The sequence below is a fragment of the Populus alba genome, chromosome 11, assembly GCF_005239225.2.
Source record: "Populus alba chromosome 11, ASM523922v2, whole genome shotgun sequence".
NCBI classification, from domain to species: domain Eukaryota; kingdom Viridiplantae; phylum Streptophyta; class Magnoliopsida; order Malpighiales; family Salicaceae; genus Populus; species Populus alba.
Genome location: NC_133294.1, coordinates 10,338,011 through 10,358,392, shown reverse-complemented (window position 1 = coordinate 10,358,392; position 20,382 = coordinate 10,338,011). Strand labels below are relative to the sequence as shown.

General features: G+C 34.3%; 1 pseudogene; it reads left to right on the top strand.

The window, feature by feature from the left end:
• Positions 1-1,713: 1,713 nt before the first annotated feature.
• On the top strand, positions 1,714-11,527 carry LOC140956122 (uncharacterized; annotated as a pseudogene).
• Positions 11,528-20,382: the final 8,855 nt, after the last annotated feature.

The window sequence follows — 20,382 nt, the reverse complement described above, 5'->3', positions numbered from 1 at the left end:
TGTTTAGCTAAGTTAATTATGTCAAGGTGAAAAGGGTATGCTAATGGTGTAAGAATAAATATAATATAAACTTAACATGGACCTTAACGTTGGATACTAACATGTTTTATATGTGTTATCTTGTTCACTTTTAATACTTTGCTTGTTAAATGGTTAATCTAGATTTATGTTGTATAACACTTGGTACAACAAATACTTGGTACTTTCATAGCCCATACTGTATGGTATAACCGACACCTGAGCTATGAAAGGAACTTGATTTGTTGTTAACATAAGTTATAATCATGAATGTCTGCCAACATTTACAAGTATTAGCTTTATTCGAATAAGATAACTAATGTAATCATGTTGACAATTTATAATCTGATTGGAACCTCCTTTATGTGTGGTTTCCAATTGAGTAATAAGAGTTTATACTAGTTTGAAGTACCATTAGTGGATCCTCTAACCTTGACATTTGTTTTTATCATTGTTTAATCCTTACGTTAATCTTTCATCTCAAAGTTCTCATTAATTTCTTCATCATCTTCTTCTTTCTATTATTATTATTATTATTATTATTATTATTATTACTATTGTTGTTGTTGTTGTTGTTGTTGTTTACATTCTGTTTATATTATATAATATATATCTTTGATCTTTTCATAAACTCAGTATATAGGCTGGAAACCTGTGACCCAATCTTTTAGATCATTCTCAGGTATAACAACGCCACGTACTGAGTATTATAATAATTATTATTATTCTTATTATTGTTATTACTATTACTATTATTGTTGTTGTTATTGTTGTTGTCTTGTTATTTATAATTTATACAATTAACCTCTCTGTGGTTCGACCCCGGTCTTGTTGGGTTATTTATTACTTTGACACTCCTGCACTTGGGAAAAGACATCAAGCTTTTGGTCGTGTTAAGTTTTTAGCGCCGTTGCCGGGGAGGTAAATTCTTGTATAAATTATAATATTTAATTTATTTTCTCTTTTCACTTTTCATTTTATCTAACTTTTGTTTTCTTTGTTTTGTTTTGTTTCTTTTTCTTCTATTTTCTTTTCTTCCTTTTATTCTCTTCTTACACGTGCATGAGAGTTTGGTCACGTACATTAAGTGGTCGACTTTGTAGGGTATCCTCATCATTTTCAGAAAATATGGCCGAAGAAGATAATCAATCGCTTCATAATGAGAATAACCGTATGAGAACACTTAGAGACCACATGAATCCCACAAGAACAAGTGCACCCTCATGCATAGTTTTCCCTCCTGATGCATCTCATTTTAATTTTAAGCCAGACATTATTCAACTTTTACCATATTTTCATGGCTTAGACTTAAAAAATCTATATTTGCATTTAAGGGAATTTGAGGAGGTTTGTAATACCTATAATGACTCAAATTGTAGCATGAACACTATTCGATTAAAGCTTTTTCCTTTTTCATTAAAAGATAAAGCTAAAACATGGCTACAAAATTTGAGACCGGGATCCATTCGTGCTTGGGATGAAATGCAACAACAATTTTTAAAGAAGTTTTTTCTATCTCATAGAACAAACTCTTTCAAAAGACAAATCATCACTTTCACTCAAAAACCAGGAGAAACATTTTACCAATGTTGGGATAGGTATCGAGATTTGCTTAATACTTGCCCTCATCATGGTTTTGAAACATGGAGATTGGTTTCATATTTTTATGAAGGTTTAACACCTAGAGATAGGCAAATGGTTGAATTGATGTGCAATGGAACTTTCAAAGATAAAGACCCTAATGAAGCAATGGAGTACCTAGACTTGCTAGCCGAAAATGCTCAAAATTAGGACATTACGAGCACTTATAAGGCACCAAGTAAAACCTAACCTCATACATCTAGTGGAGGTATGTATAACCTTAGGGAAGATCATGACCTCCAAGTCAAGTTTGCATATTTAGCTAGAAAAGTCGAGGCACTAGAATTGAAAAAGAGTGGTCAATTAAAATATGTTCAAGACATTGTGTGTCGAATCTGTGAAACAAATGAACATGCAACCAATGACTGTCCAACTTTACCTTCTTTCAAAGAATGCCTCCATGAACAAGCCCATGCTTTAAACAGTTTCCAAAGGCCCAATGATAACCCATACTTGCAAACATACAATCTTGGTTGGAGAAATCACCCAAATTTCAGTTGGAAGAGTGATAACAATAATGCACAAACTTCACAACCACCGTTTCAAGCACACCATAATTTTCAAAATTCTCATGGATATGCACCTCCTTATGCTCCACCTCCTAGAAGAAATCTTGAGGAAACATTGCATGCATTCATTGAAAAGCAGGAGACAATCAACACTCAACTTGCTCAAAGCATGACAGATTTTAAAGATGCTCTTGCAAAATTAACATCTGCTCTCAGTTTCCAAGAGAAAGATAAGTTTCCATCTCAACCACAGCAAAATCCAAAAGGGCAATACAATGCAAATGCGAGTAGTTCTGGAAGCCAACACATGGATCAAGTCAAATAAGTCATCACTCTTCGTAGTGGTAAGGTTATTGAAAAACCCATTCTTGAACCTTGTGAGAAAGATGATGAGTCTATCTCTGAGGGTAAGGAAGGGGTTGAACCTGAACATTGCAAAGAGAAGGCTGATTCCCCGCCAGCACTTCCATTTCCTCATGCCATGACCAAACAAAGGAAAGTCAATCACAACTCTGAAATCTTTGAAACTTTCAAACAGGTAAGGATCAATATACCTTTGTTGGATGCTATTAAACAAGTTCCTTCCTATGCTAAATTTTTGAAACATTTGTGCACTGTGAAGAGAAAACTGAATGTGAAAAAGAAAGCCTTTTTAGCCGAACAAGTAAGTGTCATTCTTCAAAACAATAATGCTTTGAAATATAAATACCCTGGTTGTCCTACAATTTCTTGCTTTATTGGAGAACATAAAACTGAAAGAGCCTTACTTGATCTTGGAGCTAGTGTGAATTTACTTCCATATTCAGTCTTTCAAAGTCTCAATCTAGGTGAGTTAAAACCAACCTCTATAACTCTTTTACTTGCCGATAGATCTGTAAAAGTGCCTAGAGGAATAGTTGAGGATGTGTTAGTACAAGTTGATAAATTTATTTACCCTTTAGATTTTGTTGTCTTGGATACACAACCTGTTGAAGCATGTAATTCAATTCCTGTCATTTTAGGACATCCATTTCTTGCCACTTCTAATGCATTGGTTAATTGTAGGAATGGACTAATGAAGCTATCATTTGGAAACATGACATTGGAGATGAATATTTTCAACATTTACAAGCAACCTGGAGATGATAATGATTTACAGGAAGTGGACTTTATTGACAAATTAGTTCATGATCAATTTCAAACCATTTCCAGTGAAACTGAGATTGATGAATCTAATGATTTGCAAATGGTCTACTTTCAGGAATCAAAGGCATGCAATTGGAGACCACAAATTGAAGAATTGCCACCACGATCAATTGAGCCCATACCTTCAAGTGTTCAACCACCAAAACCTGAATTGAAGTCGTTACCAATGAATCTCAAATACTCATTTTTGGGAGAAAATGAAACTTTTCCGGTAATAATCTCTTCCAAACTTGATGCACATCAAGAAGGTAAGTTATTACAGACTCTGAAAATGCACAAAAATAAATTAGGATGGACCATAGCTGACATAAAAGGAATTAGCCCTTTGATTTGCACACACAGGATTTATTTGGAGGAAAATGCTAAACCCTCTAGAGAAATGCAACGAATGCTTAATCCTAATATGAAAGAAGTAGTGAAAATGAAGTCATTAAGCTTCTAGATAATGAAATCATTTATCCTATTTCTGACAGCAAATGGGTAAGTCTTACCCAAGTTGTACCCAAAAAGTCTGGAGTCACTGTGATAACGAATGAGAAAAATGAGTTAATTCCAACTAGGACTGTTATTGGTTGGCGCATGTGCATTGACTATAGAAAACTTAATTCTATGACTAGAAAAGATCATTTCCCTTTACCTTTCATGGATCAAATCCTAGAAAGAGTTGCAGGTCATGAATTTTATTGTTTCCTAGATGGCTATTCAGGTTACAATCAAATTGAAATTGCATTGGAAGATCAAGAGAAGACTACTTTCACATGTCCATTTGGTACTTTTGCATATCGAAGGATGCCTTTTGGATTATGTAATGCACCAAGCACGTTTCAAAGATGCATGCTTAGCATATTCAGTGATATGGTTGAATGTTTTCTTAAGATTTTTATGGATGATTTTTCTGTTTTTGATGATTCATTTGATGATTGTTTGACTAACTTAGAAAAGGTTTTGAGCAGGTGTGAAGAAAAGAATCTTGTACTGAATTGGAAAAAATGTCACTTTATGGTAACAAACGGCATTGTACTTGGTCACATTGTTTCATCGAAAGGAATTGAGGTTGACAAATCTAAAATCGAGTTAATTGCCAACTTACCAACACCAAAATCTGTTAAAGATGTTAGATCATTCTTAAGACATGCTGGTTTTTACAGAAGGTTCATCAAAGATTTTAGTGTAATATCTAAGCCCTTGAGTAACCTTCTAACAAAGGATAATATTTTTGAATGGACTCAACATTGTGAAGAAGCCTTTGTTAAACTTAAAAACTTACTTACTTCTGCTCCTGTCATTCAACCTCCTGATTGGTCATTACCTTTTGAAATAATGTGTGACGCTAGTGATTATGCCGTGGGTGCTTTCTTGGGACAAAGAAAAGATAAGAAACCTTATGTGATTTACTATGCAAGTAAAACTTTAAATAGTGCTCAAATGAATTACACCACCACTGAAAAAGAATTACTTGCAGTAGTATTTGCTTGTGATAAATTGAGGTCTTATCTAGTTGGCTCACCTGTTGTTGTTTTTAGTGATCATGCAGCATTGAAATATCTTCTTTCTAAGAAAGATTCTAAGGCTAGATTGGTGCGGTGGATTTTGTTACTTCAAGAATTTGATATCACAATCAAAGACAAGAAAGGCACCGAAAATGTTGTTACAGATCATTTGTCAAGATTGACAACAGATTTGAAATCTGACATCACACCAATCGATGACTATTTTCCCGATGAATCTTTACTTTCTGTTTGTACGATGCCTTGGTTTGCTAATATTATTAATTTTCTTGTTTCAGGACAATTTCCAGCTCATTGGAGTACCCAAGACAAAAAAAAGTTCTTGAACGAAGTGAAGAACTTTTATTGGGATGACCCTTATTTATTCAAATATTATCCTGATCAAATATTTCAAAGATGCATTCCTGACAATGAGGTAAGTAGTGTCATTAAATTTTATCATTCTGAGGCGTGTGGGGGTCATTTCTCATCAAGAAATACAATGCAAAAATCTTACAAATTGGATTTTATTGGCCCACCATGTTCAAAGACTCACATGCATTCTGCAAGACTTGTGAAAATTGTCAAAAGTTGGGATCTATTTCAAAACATCACATGATGCCTTTAAATCCTATTCTTGTCATTGAGATCTTTGACTGTTGGGGTATAGATTTCATGGGTCCATTTCCTCCATCATTTGGTTTCGTGTACATATTAGTCATAGTAGATTATGTTTCAAAATGGATAGAGGCAATTCCAAGTCGAAACAATGATCACAAAACAGTGATAAAGTTTTTGAAAGACAATATTTTGAGTCGATTTGGAATTCCTCGAGCCATAATAAGTGATGGTGGAACACATTTCTGCAACAAGCCATTTGCTTCTTTAATGAAGAAATATGGAATCACACACAAAGGTGTCACCCCTTATCACCCTCAGACAAGTGGACAAGTAGAGCTTGCTAATAGGGAGATCAAACAGATCTTGGAGAAAACGGTGAACCCTAATCGGAAAGACTGGTCTTCAAGACTTAATGATGCACTTTGGGCTTATCGAACTGCATATAAAACATCATTAGGTATGTCACCTTATAGACTAGTCTATGGAAAACCTTGTCACTTGCCTGTGGAAATTGAACATAAAGCTTATTGGGCTATTAAAGCTTTCAATTCAAACATTGATTATGCTAGTCAGCTGCGAAAATTGCAAATAAATGAGCTTGAGGAAATTAGAAATGATGCATATGACAATTCAAGAATTCATAAAGCAAGAATCAAAGAGTTTCATGACAAGAAAATACTAAGAAAAACATTCAATGTTGGTCAAAAAGTCTTGCTTTATAATTCTCGACTCCATTTATTTCCTGGAAAACTAAGATCAAGATGGAGCGGTCCTTTTATTGTGAAACATGTGTATCCATATGGGGCCTGTGATATCGAGAATCCAAAGAATGGCAATGTTTTCAAGGTAAATGGGCATCGGTTGAAAGTTTATTTTGACAATTTTTCAGTTGAAAATGACTCTACTGAATTGAGTGATCCTGTATATAAAGATTAATTCTTTTTCTTACATTGTTTTGTGTTTGTTTTGGTGTATCTTTTGTTTTGCTAGTTTCTCTCGCCCCGGTCAAATGGCGGATAACGGTACTCCGTGACTCTTAAGTCGGTTCTTTCAATTTCCCATGATAACTGATATCTGTGTATATAATTGTGCAATTCTCTGATCTTTCTTATTTCTTTGAATCTCCCATCCAATTCTCATTTGAAAATGGATACCTGATACGGTTCAACCATGTGATACGACCCAAGTAAGGTCAGATTTGGATTTTGGAGTAAAAAGCGCAACAATCCAGGTTTACGGCAACAATCATAATTCTCAATCTGACCATTGTATCGGGATAATATTTTATGTGGACTCTCCAGACATAACTTACTAACTTGGGTTAAAAATTCAGGTCAATCGGAGTTCGGGAAGGAACCGCAATACTGGTCAACGGAGGCTGTATGAATTTTGTTATTTACTTCCATTTGACTTATGGACTTGCTATTTGGTTAGGATTCTTTTCCGACAAGGATGTGGCAGCTGGCTTTGGGAATTTCCTAGTTCCACAAGGATCTTTAATGAGCTGCAATATAATCTACAAGTGTGGCAGTGATTCATTAATGTTTCAGAATCCTTTTCTTATAAGGATTCCTTATTCATCCTAGCTACACAAGGAAAGAAGGACTGGTGGTATTTAATGACAAATTAGTTATTTTTATTATTTTCTTTAATGTTTGGGCTTAATTAAAACTTTGTTTTGAGCTAGGGTCCAAGGCTTGTTTGGATCAAGTTATGGGCTTTTCAGTTTAGGGTTTTGGGCCAGTTTTGAGTGGACCTCATATAAGTCCACATAAAGGGTCCATTAGGGTTAACTTTTCAAGAACTATTTAAACTCATGTAGGCCAAAATTTCGGCAGCTTTGATGATTATTATTCTGAATTTTTCAGTTTTAACGTGTGAGAGTGAGTCTTGCATTCTTCAGTTCTTGAACGAACTGAATCTGACTTATCGAAGATTAACTGGCTTCATGGCGTCATTCTACTCATTCCAATAGTGTTGGTGCCTTGGAGCAGGTTCCCATTGTGTCACACTCCTATCAGACCTGTTTCGGCTTTCCGGGATCAGATCTCAATCTTGATTGTGGGTTGCGTGACCACGTGTTCACGAGGTTCGCATCAGTTGGTATCAGAGCTAGGCTCCGAAACAAGGTCATATCATTATGTTATTTTTGTTTTTTTTTTTTGTGTCCCTTAAGTTTTTCAGTGTTTGCATCCATCTTCTTGTTCTTCGTGTCTGTGTCATCTAAGCAAAAAAAAAAAAAAAAGGTTTATATTTCATCTTGTTACTATCTCTAATCATACCAGTTTGTTAAAAAGAAAAGGAAAGAAAGAAAGAAATAGAGAAAAGAGTGATTAGTTGAAATTTGAAGGATTATTCAATTTTTGCCGCAGAAACGCAAATCTTGGTGAACCATAAGAAAACCACCTCCGAAATCAATTTAAACTTCATATTCAGTCTATTGGGGGTGGGATAGCATCATATGTCAAATTTGGGCTCATTCTGATATTATTTGCTTGAGGTTTTAATTTGAGGTTCAATTCTGCCGCAGAAACACTACTATTAGTGAACCATAAGCAAACCACCTTAGAATCAATTCAAACTTCATATTATGTGTATTGGGGATGATATAGCACCATATATTAAATTTGGGCTTATTTTGATATCGACTTCTGGAGGTTTTAATTGGAGGTTCAATTCTGCCGCAAACTGATCATACAAGGAGTTTGGGTACCTAGAAATAAGAGAACGACCTATAAATTGAGTTTTGGTGTTTTTATAGTATTTTAATACTAGATATTAAATTCGAGGTCGTTTGGATATCGTTTTCTTTAGATTCCTTAACTAGGTCTTGTTTTGTCGTAACGGGTCTGTTTGGTGTTATCTTTCAAAACTTGTTTTGTTTTTGTTGATTTCGTTCCTGCCATTATAATATCATCATATTTTGATATTTGGCTGTTGTTTGAGTCCTTTTCATCACTTTCACATTTGTTTTTTTTTTTTTCGATAAGTTCTAGTCCAAACAAAAGTCAGATTCGTAATCTCGAATCTAAATCAGTGTTCTTCCAGTTATAAACTCTATTCTTTTCGTCGTCTTTTTTTTTTTCCCTATCTATGTCATGTATTCACTAAGGGAGAGGGAACAAAGAAGGATTGTAGATCAACGATGTGAAAAACTAAGCCATGGTTTGGGGGTTCTAGAACGACAAGTTGATAAGTGTAGAAGATTAGTCTATGATCTTCAAGCTTCATGGGAAAAAGAGGTACAACGCCAAAAGGATGAAAGACGAAGGAGAGTCGCTGTGGTTATCATTCAAAAGTATGTACGCAAGTGGTTAGTACGGCGTGCTTATTTGAAATTCTTGTCAGTCACTACTTCTATACAGTATTGTTGGAGAAAGGTGTTAGCAAGAAGGGGATTCCGAAGGCTTAAACAAGAGGCTACTGCAGTCACTATTAATCGTATTCAAGATTCGAGGGCGAATCTTCTTGAAGAGGAAGGGAGTGATACGGTTCAACCATGTGATACGACCCAAGTAAGGTCAGATTTGGATTTTGGCGTAAAAAGCGCAACAATCCAGGTTTACGGCAACAATCATAATTCTCAATCTGACCATTGTATCGGGATAATATTTTATGTGGACTCTCCAGACATATCTTACTACCTTGGGTTAAAAATTCAGGTCAATCGGAGTTCGGGAAGGAACCGCAATACTGGTCAACGGAGGCTGTACGGATTTTGTTATTTACTTCCATTTGACTTGTGGACTTGCTATTTGGTTAGGATTCTTTTCCGACAAGGATGTGGCAGCTGGCTTTGGGAATTTCCTAGTTCCACAAGGATCTTTAATGAGCTGCAATATAATCTACAAGTGTGGTAGTGATTCATTAATGTTTCAGAATCCTTTTCTTATAAGGATTCCTTATTCATCCTAGCTACACAAGGAAAGAAGGGCTGGTGGTATTTAATGACAAATTAGTTATTTTTATTATTTTCTTTAATGTTTGGGCTTAATTAAAACTTTGTTTTGAGCTAGGGTCCAAGGCTTGTTTGGATCAAGTTATGGGCTTTTTCAGTTTAGGGTTTTGGGCCAGTTTTGAGTGGACCTCATATAGGTCCACATAAAGGGTCCATTAGGGTTAACTTTTCAAGAACTATTTAAACTCATGTAGGCCAAAATTTCGGCAGCTTTGATGATTATTATTCTGAATTTTTCAGTTTTAACGTGTGAGAGTGAGTCTTGCATTCTTCAGTTCTTGAACGAACTGAATCTGACTTATCGAAGATTAACTGGCTTCGTGGCGTCATTCTACTCATTCCAATAGTGTTGGTGCCTTGGAGCAGGTTCCCATTGTGTCACACTCCTATCAGACCTGTTTCGGCTTTCCGGGATCAGATCTCAATCTTGATTGTGGGTTGCGTGACCATGTGTTCACGAGGTTCGCATCAGTTGGTATCAGAGCTAGGCTCCGAAACAAGGTCATATCATTATGTTATTTTCGTTTTTTTTTTTGTGTCCCTTAAGTTTTTCAGTATTTGCATCCATCTTCTTGTTCTTCGTGTCTGTGTCATCTAAGCAAAAAAAAAAAAAAGGTTTATATTTCATCTTGTTACTATCTCTAATCATACCAGTTTGTTAAAAAGAAAAGGAAAGAAAGAAAGAAATAGAGAGAAGAGTGATTAGTTGAAATTTGAAGGATCATTCAATTTTTGCCGCAGAAACGTAAATCTTGGTGAACCATAAGAAAACCACCTCCGAAATCAATTTAAACTTCATATTCAGTCTATTGGGGGTGGGATAGCATCATATGTCAAATTTGGGCTCATTCTGATATTATTTGCTTGAGGTTTTAATTTGAGGTTCAATTCTGCCGCAAAAACACTACTATTAGTGAACCATAAGCAAACCACCTTAGAATCAATTGAAACTTCATATTATGTGTTTTGGGGATGATATAGCACCATATATTAAATTTGGGCTTATTTTGATATCGACTTCTGGAGGTTTTAATTGGAGGTTCAATTCTGCCGCAAACTGATCATACAAGGAGTTTGGGTACCTAGAAATAAGAGAACGACCTATAAATTGAGTTTTGGTGTTTTCATAGTATTTTAATACTAGATATTAAATTCAAGGTCGTTTGGATATCTTTTTCTTTAGATTCCTTAACTGGGTCTTGTTTTGTCGTAACAGGTCTGTTTGGTGTTATCTTTCAAAACTTGTTTTGTTTTTGTTGATTTCGTTCCTGCCATTATACTGTCATCATATTTTGATATTTGGCTGTTGTTTGAGTCCTTTTCATCACTTTCACATTTGTTTTTTTTTTTTTCCGATAAGTTCTGGTCCAAACAAAAGTCAGATTCGTAATCTCGAATCTAAATCAGTGTTCTTCCAGTTATAAACTCTGTTCTTCCAGTGTTGGTGCCTTGGAGCAGGTTTCTATTGTGTCACACTCCTATCAGACCTGTTTCGGCTTTCCGGGATCAGATCTCAATCTTGATTGTGGGTTGCGTGACCACGTGTTCATGAGGTTCGCATCAACACCACTCTTGAAAAATTGAAAAATTATTTTCCCGCTCTGCCTCAGAATGCGATTACAAAAATTTACCGTGCTAGGTGTGAAAGATTGAGGTTGTTAATGAACCATGGAATTCCTGAAGATATTTGTTGGCTGATTGAAGCAAATGTCCGATTATCAGGTGAGTCCTCCAATTCTTTCATTTCACACATGCCTGGAACAAGTAAAAGCACTTTTGCAAAGAAACATCGTGCAAAACGATTGAAAGTCTGTCACAGATATGCCAGATGGACTTGTAATGCGACATGTCATTTTTTAGGAATGGTATCTGTAAACCATGAAGATAAAATACAATTCATTAAGAATGGCCTGAGTAAGGGGTCTTTAGATAATCTTTTGTTGACCCTTGAGACGCATCCTAGTGGAGATGTGCATCGTGTAATTCATGATTTATGGCCACAATTCCACAAAGAACATGATCGACTTAGTCTTGGGAATCTGACTAAAAAAGACCCTATTTGCCAGTTTTTAAGAAAACTGGATGGGAAGCCTATCCCCGACCCATAAAGGACGTTTAAGCCGTTCTTGAACGTAAAACCAAGGGAAGATGTGAGCCACAATCACAACTACCTGTACATACATGCTTTGTCAAAATAAATAAATAAAGAGAGAGAGTGTGAGACTACAGCTGGCCTACATATAGGTGGTATGATTGCATTTTCACGTTTTCATCTATAAATTCTTCTCTTCCTTCCCTTCATTTCTACTCATCCCATACATTCATCAAATATAGAAGCGTGTAGAAATGGTAGGTTCCTCAAGTCATCAGATAAGAAATATTTGTGTTTTCGGTGGATCCAGTCCTGGGAAAGAAAAAGAGTTTTTAGAATCAGCAAATCATCTTGGTCAGGTACTAGCTGAGAGAAAGATTCATTTAGTGTATGGGGGAGGCAGCCTTGGGTTAATAGGAGGTGTGTCAATGTGATGCGAACCTCGTGATCACGTGGTCACGCAACCCACAATCAAGATTGAGATCTGATCCCGGAAAGCCGAAATAGGTCTGATATGAGTGCGACACAATGGAAACCTGCCCCAAGGCACCAACACTATTGGAATGAGTAGAATGACGCCACGAAGCCAGTTAATCTTCGATAAGTCAGATTCAGTTCGTTCAAGAACTGAAGAATGCAAGAATCACTCTCACACGTTAAAACTGAAAAATTCAGAATAATAATCATCCAAAGCTGTCGAAATTGTGGCTTACATGAGTTTAAATAGTTCTTGAAAAATTAACCCTAATGGACCTCTTATGTGGACTTATATGAGGTCCACTCAAAACTGGCCCAAAACCCTAAACTAAAAAACCCATAACCTAATCCAAACAAGCCTTGGATCCTAGCTGAAAACAAACTATTAATTAAGCCCAAACATGAAAGAAAAATAATAAAAATAACTTGTCATTAAATACCACCAGCCCTTATTTCCTTGTGTAGCTAGGATGAATAAGGAATCCTTATAAGAAAAGGATTCTGAAAACATTAATGAATCCTTGCCACACTAGGAGATTATATTGCAACTCATTAAAGATCCTTGTGAAACTAGGAAATTCCCAAAACCAGCTCCCACATCCTTGGAGGAAAAGAATCCTAATCAAATAGGAAGTCCACAAGTCAAATGGAAGTAAATAACAAAATCCGTACAGCCTCTGTTGACCAGTATTGGGGTGCCTTCCCGAACTCCGATTGACCTGCAATTTTAACCCAAGGTAGTAAGATATGTCTGGAGAGTCCACATAAAATATTAGCCGGATCCAACGGTCAGATTGAGAATTATGACTGTTGCCGTAAACCTGGACTGTTGCGCTTTTTACGCCAAAATCCGAATCTGACCTTACTTGGGTCGTATCACAGGGCTGAACCGTATCATTCCACAATCAAGATTGAGATCTGATCCCGGAAAGCCAAAAGAGGTCTGATAGGAGTGTGACACAATGGAAACCTGCCCCAAGGCACCAACACTATTGGAATGAGTAGAATGATGCCACGAAGCCAGTTAATCTTCGATAAGTTAGATTCAGTTCATTCAAGAACTGAAGAATGCAAGAATCACTCTCACACGTTAAAACTGAAAAATTCAGAATAATAATCATCCAAAGCTGCCAAAATTGTGGCTTACATGAGTTTAAATAGTTCTTGAAAAATTAACCCTAATTGACCTCTTATGTGGACTTATATGAGGTCCACTCAAAACTGGCCCAAAACCCTAAACTAAAAAACCCATAACCTGATCCAAACAAGCCTTGGATCCTAGCTGAAAACAAATTATTAATTAAGCCCAAACATGAAAGAAAATAATAAAAATAAGTAACTTGTCATTAAATACCACCAGCCCTTCTTTCCTTGTGTAGCTAGGATGAATAAGGAATCCTTATAAGAAAAGGATTCTGAAACATTAATGAATCACTGCCACACTTGTAGATTATATTGCAGCTCATTAAAGATCCTTGTGGAACTAGGAAATTCCCAAAACCAGCTCCCACATCCTTGGAGGAAAAGAATCCTAATCAAATAGAAAGTCCACAAGTCAAATGAAAGTAAATAACAAAATCCGTAAAGCCTCTGTTGACCAGTATGGGGTGCCTTCCCGAACTCCGATTGACCTGCAATTTTAACCCAAGGTAGTAAGATATGTCTGGAGAGTCCACATAAAATATTAGCCCGATCCAACGGTCAGATTGAGAATTATGACTGTTACCGTAAACCTGGACTGTTGCGCTTTTTACGCCAAAATCCGAATCTGACCTTACTTGGGTCGTATCACAGGGCTGAACCGTATCATTCCACAATCAAGATTGAGATCTGATCCCGGAAAGCCGAAAGAGGTCTGATAGGAGTGTGACACAATGGAAACCTGCCCCAAGGCACCAACACTATTGGAATGAGTAAAATGACGCCACGAAGCCAGTTAATCTTCGATAAAGTCAAATTCAGTTCATTCAAGAACTGAAGAATGCAAGAATCACTCTCACACGTTAAAACTGAAAAATTCAGAATAATAATCATCCAAAGCTGCCGAAATTGTGGCTTACATGAGTTTAAATAGTTCTTGAAAAATTAACCCTAATGGACCTCTTATGTGGACTTATATGAGGTCCACTCAAAACTGGCCCAAAACCCTAAACTAAAAAGCCCATAACCTGATCCAAACAAGCCTTGGATCCTAGCTGAAAACAAACTATTAATTAAGCCCAAACATGAAAGAAAATAATAAAAATAAGTAACTTGTCATTAAATACCACCAGCCCTTCTTTCCTTGTGTAGCTAGGATGAATAAGGAATCCTTATAAGAAAAGGATTCTGAAACATTAATGAATCACTGCCACACTTGTAGATTATATTGCAGCTCATTAAAGATCCTTGTGGAACTAGGAAATTCCCAAAACCAGCTCCCACATCCTTGGAAGAAAAGAATCCTAATCAAATAGGAAGTCCACAAGTCAAATGGAAGTAAATAACAAAATCCGTACAGCCTCTATTGACCAGTATTGGGGTGCCTTCCCGAACTCCGATTGACCTGCAATTTTAACCCAAGGTAGTAAGATATGTCTGGAGAGTCCACATAAAATATTAGCTCGATCCAACGGTCAGATTGAGAATTATGATTGTTGCCGTAAACTTGGACTGTTGCGCTTTTTACGCCAAAATCCGAATCTGACCTTACTTGGGTCGTATCACAGGGCTGAACCGTATCACAATGGCTGTATTTTTAGGGGGCAGTCAAGTTTGGGGGTTGTCCCCAAAGCTTTAGCAAATGGGGACATCATTGGAAAAACAATTGGAGAGGAACTACATGTTCCAACAATGTCTGATCGACTGAATGTCATGTTTAGCCATGTTGATGCCTTCATTGCCTTACCAGGTGGTCTGGGCACATTGGAAGAGATCTTTCATATTTCATCTTGGGCCCAACTGCACATTCACCATAAACCTATAGGTTTGTTAAATGTTAATGGTTTTTATGATAAGTTGCTGTCTTTCCTTGATCAAGCTGTGGAACAGGAATTTCTAACATCTTCAGCACGATAAATCATAATCTCTGCTACTACTGCTGAACAATTGATTGACCAACTTATAGAAAATTATAGTGTTTATTTTATCCTTAAAAATAATGAAATATTCTAATATTTAATTGTTTGAATAATAGAAATTCTATTTCAAAATATAGATGTATATGCTTTTCTATATATATATTTTTTTAAAAGATAGTTGTATTATTGATAGAGGTGTTTGGGTTTGGTTTTCTATATTTTCTCAAAATATAGATGTATATGTTTTTTCTTTATATTTTTTTAAAAAATAACTTTATTATTGATAGAAGTGTATGGGTTTGGTTATTCTAAACTTTCTTGTCAAAACAAGTATCCTATTAGGATAAGAGACCATCTCATACTTCAATTAGTAAATTATATGAGAAAAATAGTGTATGTAATGATAATGAGTACGAAGAGTGCATGAAGTGTATGTTTGTGTTAGTCATGTTTTGTATGGACTAATACAAGTATTAACAAAAACAAATGGGGCACTACATTATTTATATTGGTGATATCAAGTCTACTACTAGAGTTGCTACCATTTTTTATCCTAATCATTCTAAGATTGGGTAATTTTTACCATCCTTAATTGCTACCATTTTTATAACAACTAATGAATTGACATGTCTAAAACTAGTTACTCTCGATCATGACTTGTCACTAGTAATTTATGAATCTATGTCAATGAATAATTAATAGATTTATATTGGGTTCATTGAACTTAACCCAATTTTAAGGAAACAATATTGTTAAACTTAGTTTATGCAACAAGATCCATAAATAATGCCTTGTTAAGGTTCACTTTATATGGTACTAAAATTCACTCATAATATTTGATAAATGAGGTTTTTATTCCCTGGTCTTGAAAACCCAAGCATTGACCCGTATAGGCTCATCTACCTAGAAAATGAACTAGTGACATTAAGGTCCTTTAAGAACTTGGTTTTGAAAATGATTTTTTTTGGGATTCATTTGTCTTAAAGTTTGTTATTAAACAATTATTTTTTTATTATTCAATTTTTTGTTTGTTTGTTGCCCCTCATTACGTACATATCAGTGTTATGACTAGTGACTAATTTATTGTTTATATATATATATATATATATATATATATATATATATATATATATATATAAAATTGCTAAAGAGATCAATACTTCCAAATTACTTGGTGAATATTGGGCTTCAAAACTTTAAGACTCATTTTGATTTGGAAAGGAAGTGTATTACTCCTTTTAGTGTCCAAAATAATAGCCTATATTGACTCTATTTATCTCAAACACCAAGAGTGAATAACAAAAAAAAATTGGACATGGTTTTTGTTTTTTTTTTTAAAAAAAAATAAGAAACGGTTTTTGAAAGATTTGGAGTGCTGGCCCAAATAGCCTTTTTTTATGTGTGTTGAAACCTATTGAACCTTGCAAATTGGTTTCAAAACCCAAAAATGCATGTATGCTATAGTTTTGATTATTTTGTTAAAAAACCAAATGAGGCAACTCTCACACTAGAGGTCAAGCGAAACAACACCAAGATTAGTAAAAATAATAGTGGGGTGAGTGTTCAACTAAGTGCTCTTGAGAAATAAGACAATAAATTAGAGAAACTTTTATACCATATTTTCAAAACGACATTGTCAGTGTGATAAAAATTCAATGTGGTCCTCCAATATCAGTGTGTTTTTAAATTTAGTACCCTGAAGCTTTGACTTCTCAATATGACCCAAAATCAAACCAAGAAATTTAAATCTTTCAATTGAACCCCTAACCGAGTTTAAATAAACCCTTCAATTTCTTTGCCTTTCCCAAAATGGCCCTTAGGATTTTAAAATATTTGCACTTGAAGTGAAAATAAGTTATAAAACCCAAGATTTGTCTAAGAAAACCCCTGATTGAATTAATAATACCTTTCAAATTTGGTCAAACTAACAATTTTAGTCATTAGTCCTATAATCATCTCAATTAAAACTAGTTTCAAGTTTAATTATACACTTAAGAAATTTATTGTGCCTGAAAATTTTAAACCATCCAACTTTAAAATATTTATTTGGATTTTCTTGTTTTTTTAATGTTTTTGAACGTACTATAACCATTCAAAAAAATAAATTAATGGTAAAAACGGGTTATAACCAAGGTTGTCAATTCCATTTTGTTTTGTCTAGAATGGTTGAAACATTTCATACCAATTCAAAAAACAGAACAAAACGAAAGAATTTTCATCTCATTTCAAATCTCGGTCCGTTCTGGATTTTTCGACTAAATTCCGTCTGGAATGTTCCGGTTTCATTTCACATGTTTTGTTCCGGTCTTGAAAAACCATTGAATCAAATTGAACATAGTTCAATTTAATTAATTAAACCACCCAAGTATAAAAAGCTCTTTTTCATTACTATTTTCAATAACAATAATATTAATAATAATATTAAAAATTATTATTATTTTTTTCTTTAACAATGATATTAATTTTTTAAAATTAGATTTATCACTAATATATATGGTTTATATTTATGTTGTTGTTTTTCAAGTTTATGCTTTGTAGGAATTTGAGCAAAACAAGAAATGCTTTAAATCATATTAGCCTTGATAAGATTGACCTGGCTTTATATTTAAAATATTTGTGTTAAAACATTTTAATTTCATAATATTTTAATACTTTATTTAAATTAAATTACTTTAAGTTAAAAATCTATTTAATCTTGACTATTTAGAAAATATTTTAAAATTTAAAATTAAATTTGTTTGGTTTTGTGTTTGTATTGCATAATTTATAATTAATTTATCTTGAATTTGGAGTATGTTTTGTTGAATATATATATATAAACAATATAACCTTAAAACGACACGTCAAAATACTTCAAAACTAAAATATTTCATTCTAATTAAAAAAACAAAACACTTATCAAAATAAAATTGATAAGTTATAACGTTGGTTTTGTGCTCCTGCTCATTAATAACTTTTTTCTTTCTTTCTTTCTTAACATAGAGCTGTATTTGTGGATTCCTTCGAGGCGTCCTCCATGATAGGATGCGAACCCGCAGGTTTAAGGGCAAACGGCCTGGTGGAAAGAAAATTCCCTAGCTCACAAAGGCAAGAGTCGAACCATGATCTTGTCAAACCACAGGCTCCTCCTGTGGGTTTACAATTACATATTAACAACTTAAGAGTGTTCAAATTGTTGTATTGAACTCGTAGATTTGTTCATTTACTTTGCCAAGTCTAACAAGGAATTTCCACTTAAACGTTTTCTCATTTGCAATGATAAGTTTTGGTCGTCTACTCTAGGATCCAAAAGAGAACAATTTGAGGTATTCATCGTCGGGCTTATGGAAGGGTTAATAGCTCCCCTTAATTCCCTTAAGCTGAAGTACATTAAAAGCTTCTTCTTCTTTTTTTACAAGTAGAAAACAAGTACCAATTGTGGGATTGAAAAGATAATCCAAACCTTTTCAACCAAATTTTGTTCACAAGTACACAAGAAGAAAAGGAGAAACAGAAGAGAGAATTCAAGCTGTTTATACTTCAAAATATTGGTCACAAAGATGCAGCAACTTTATGGTAGCAATTGTCACATAGCATCAAGCAAAGGCGACATATTTCATTTTACCGGAACAACAGATCAAGAAATCGTTCTCTTTTGGGCATTACAGCTCAATTAATAGTTCTTGAAAGCTTTGGCTGAAACACGTCCACTTGCTCTTTCCCAAGCATCAGCCATATCATACACATAATTATTTACATACATATTCAATTAGTTAAATGACTTGTTGATCTTGAACACCAATTAATCATCCATGGTGATCCAACTTAACAATATTTGGTTTGATCAAAGTCAAGCAAGAGAGCTTGTTCATGTGTGGCCCCATGACCCTAAGAACATCATAGTTCTTATAGGGTCCTCTGCCTGAGAGCTCCAATTTCGTCTTTCAATTTCTTTTGAATATAAAAGAGCACTGTTTCCCTTACCAGCCCCGTTCCGAGCCATGGCCATGGAGACAGTAGCCGCATCCATAGCCTGCTTGAGCCTCTCTGCAATTGTTCTCTTCGAATCACGAGGAAGAGAACCATCGCTGGAGAGATTATGTGGCTTCATCTTGATAATTACAAAAGAATGAATGAATGGATATTTTTTGTGATATTATACTAATTATTTAGGGTAAGATATTAGATGAAGGGAGGGACCTTGCGCATGTATATATAGAAGAAATGAAGAACGAAATGGCCTGAGAGAGTTAATGGGGTCTTGTCATGTTCTATTCCTACTGGCTAGATTCCTCATTGTTGTGGATTACAGATCAGCTTAATAGTTGATTGACAGTGGACTGACCTAAATAGTCCATTAACTTTTCCTATTATTGGTTATATATGCCTACCCTCTTTATTCTTTTTCTTCAGTAAACTTCATTTTTTCCACTGTAGATTTGTTAGTGTTCCATTTCTTCCTCTATAGTTTTTTTTTTTTTTTTAATTCAAATTTATCCTCATAGTTTCCAAGAGTTTAAATGCGACATCTATCCAGTAAACAATCTCTTTTTTTAAAGTTGTTTGTGTTTTTTTCTTAGGTTATTTTGTGATATTATAGCTTACATGGAGATTTGAGAGGGGAAAATGAGAAACTAAAAAGCGATGCTGAAAAAAAATGAATAAAAAAGGTTAGTTTTTCTTAGTTATGGAGTAAAAAGGGGAAGCATTAAGTTTATGGTCAATATTGGGTTATTTTACACTATAAGGATGGGAAAGGAATATTGATGGGCCTCCAGTGTAAAAATATAGCATATTTGCTTTTACTTTTTGAAAATACTTAAAAAAATACTTTTTATTTTATTTTTTTATTATTTTTATATTATTTTCCATATCAAAAATAAATTTAAAAGATAAAAAATATTATTTTAATATATTTTTAAATAAAAAATATTTTTTAAAAAAATTGCTATTGTATAATACCAAATGCTTTTTTTTTCTTTTACTTTTTTTAACTAGACAAAGCACGCACGTGGAACTTTCTTTTTTAATTGGCACAATATCCTTAGAGATAAGGTTTCCTTATATTCTCTTTTGAGGATAAGGAGCATACACTCATCGTCGCAAGAGTTCGTCTATCTTCTTGTTTTTTTTACACTTTTTAGTGTTTTGTTTTAAAATAATATATAAGTGATTAATTAAGATTTTAAAAATTAATTATTTAAATTTTTGGAATGAAAAATATTCTTTATAAAATTAGGTTAAATGTATATTAGCAATTTTTTAGAAATTAAATGTTTTTTGTTTTCTTTTAAAAGATAAAAATAATATTAAATATTTTAAAATTAACTAACTTCAATCATTTTTATTTTTATTT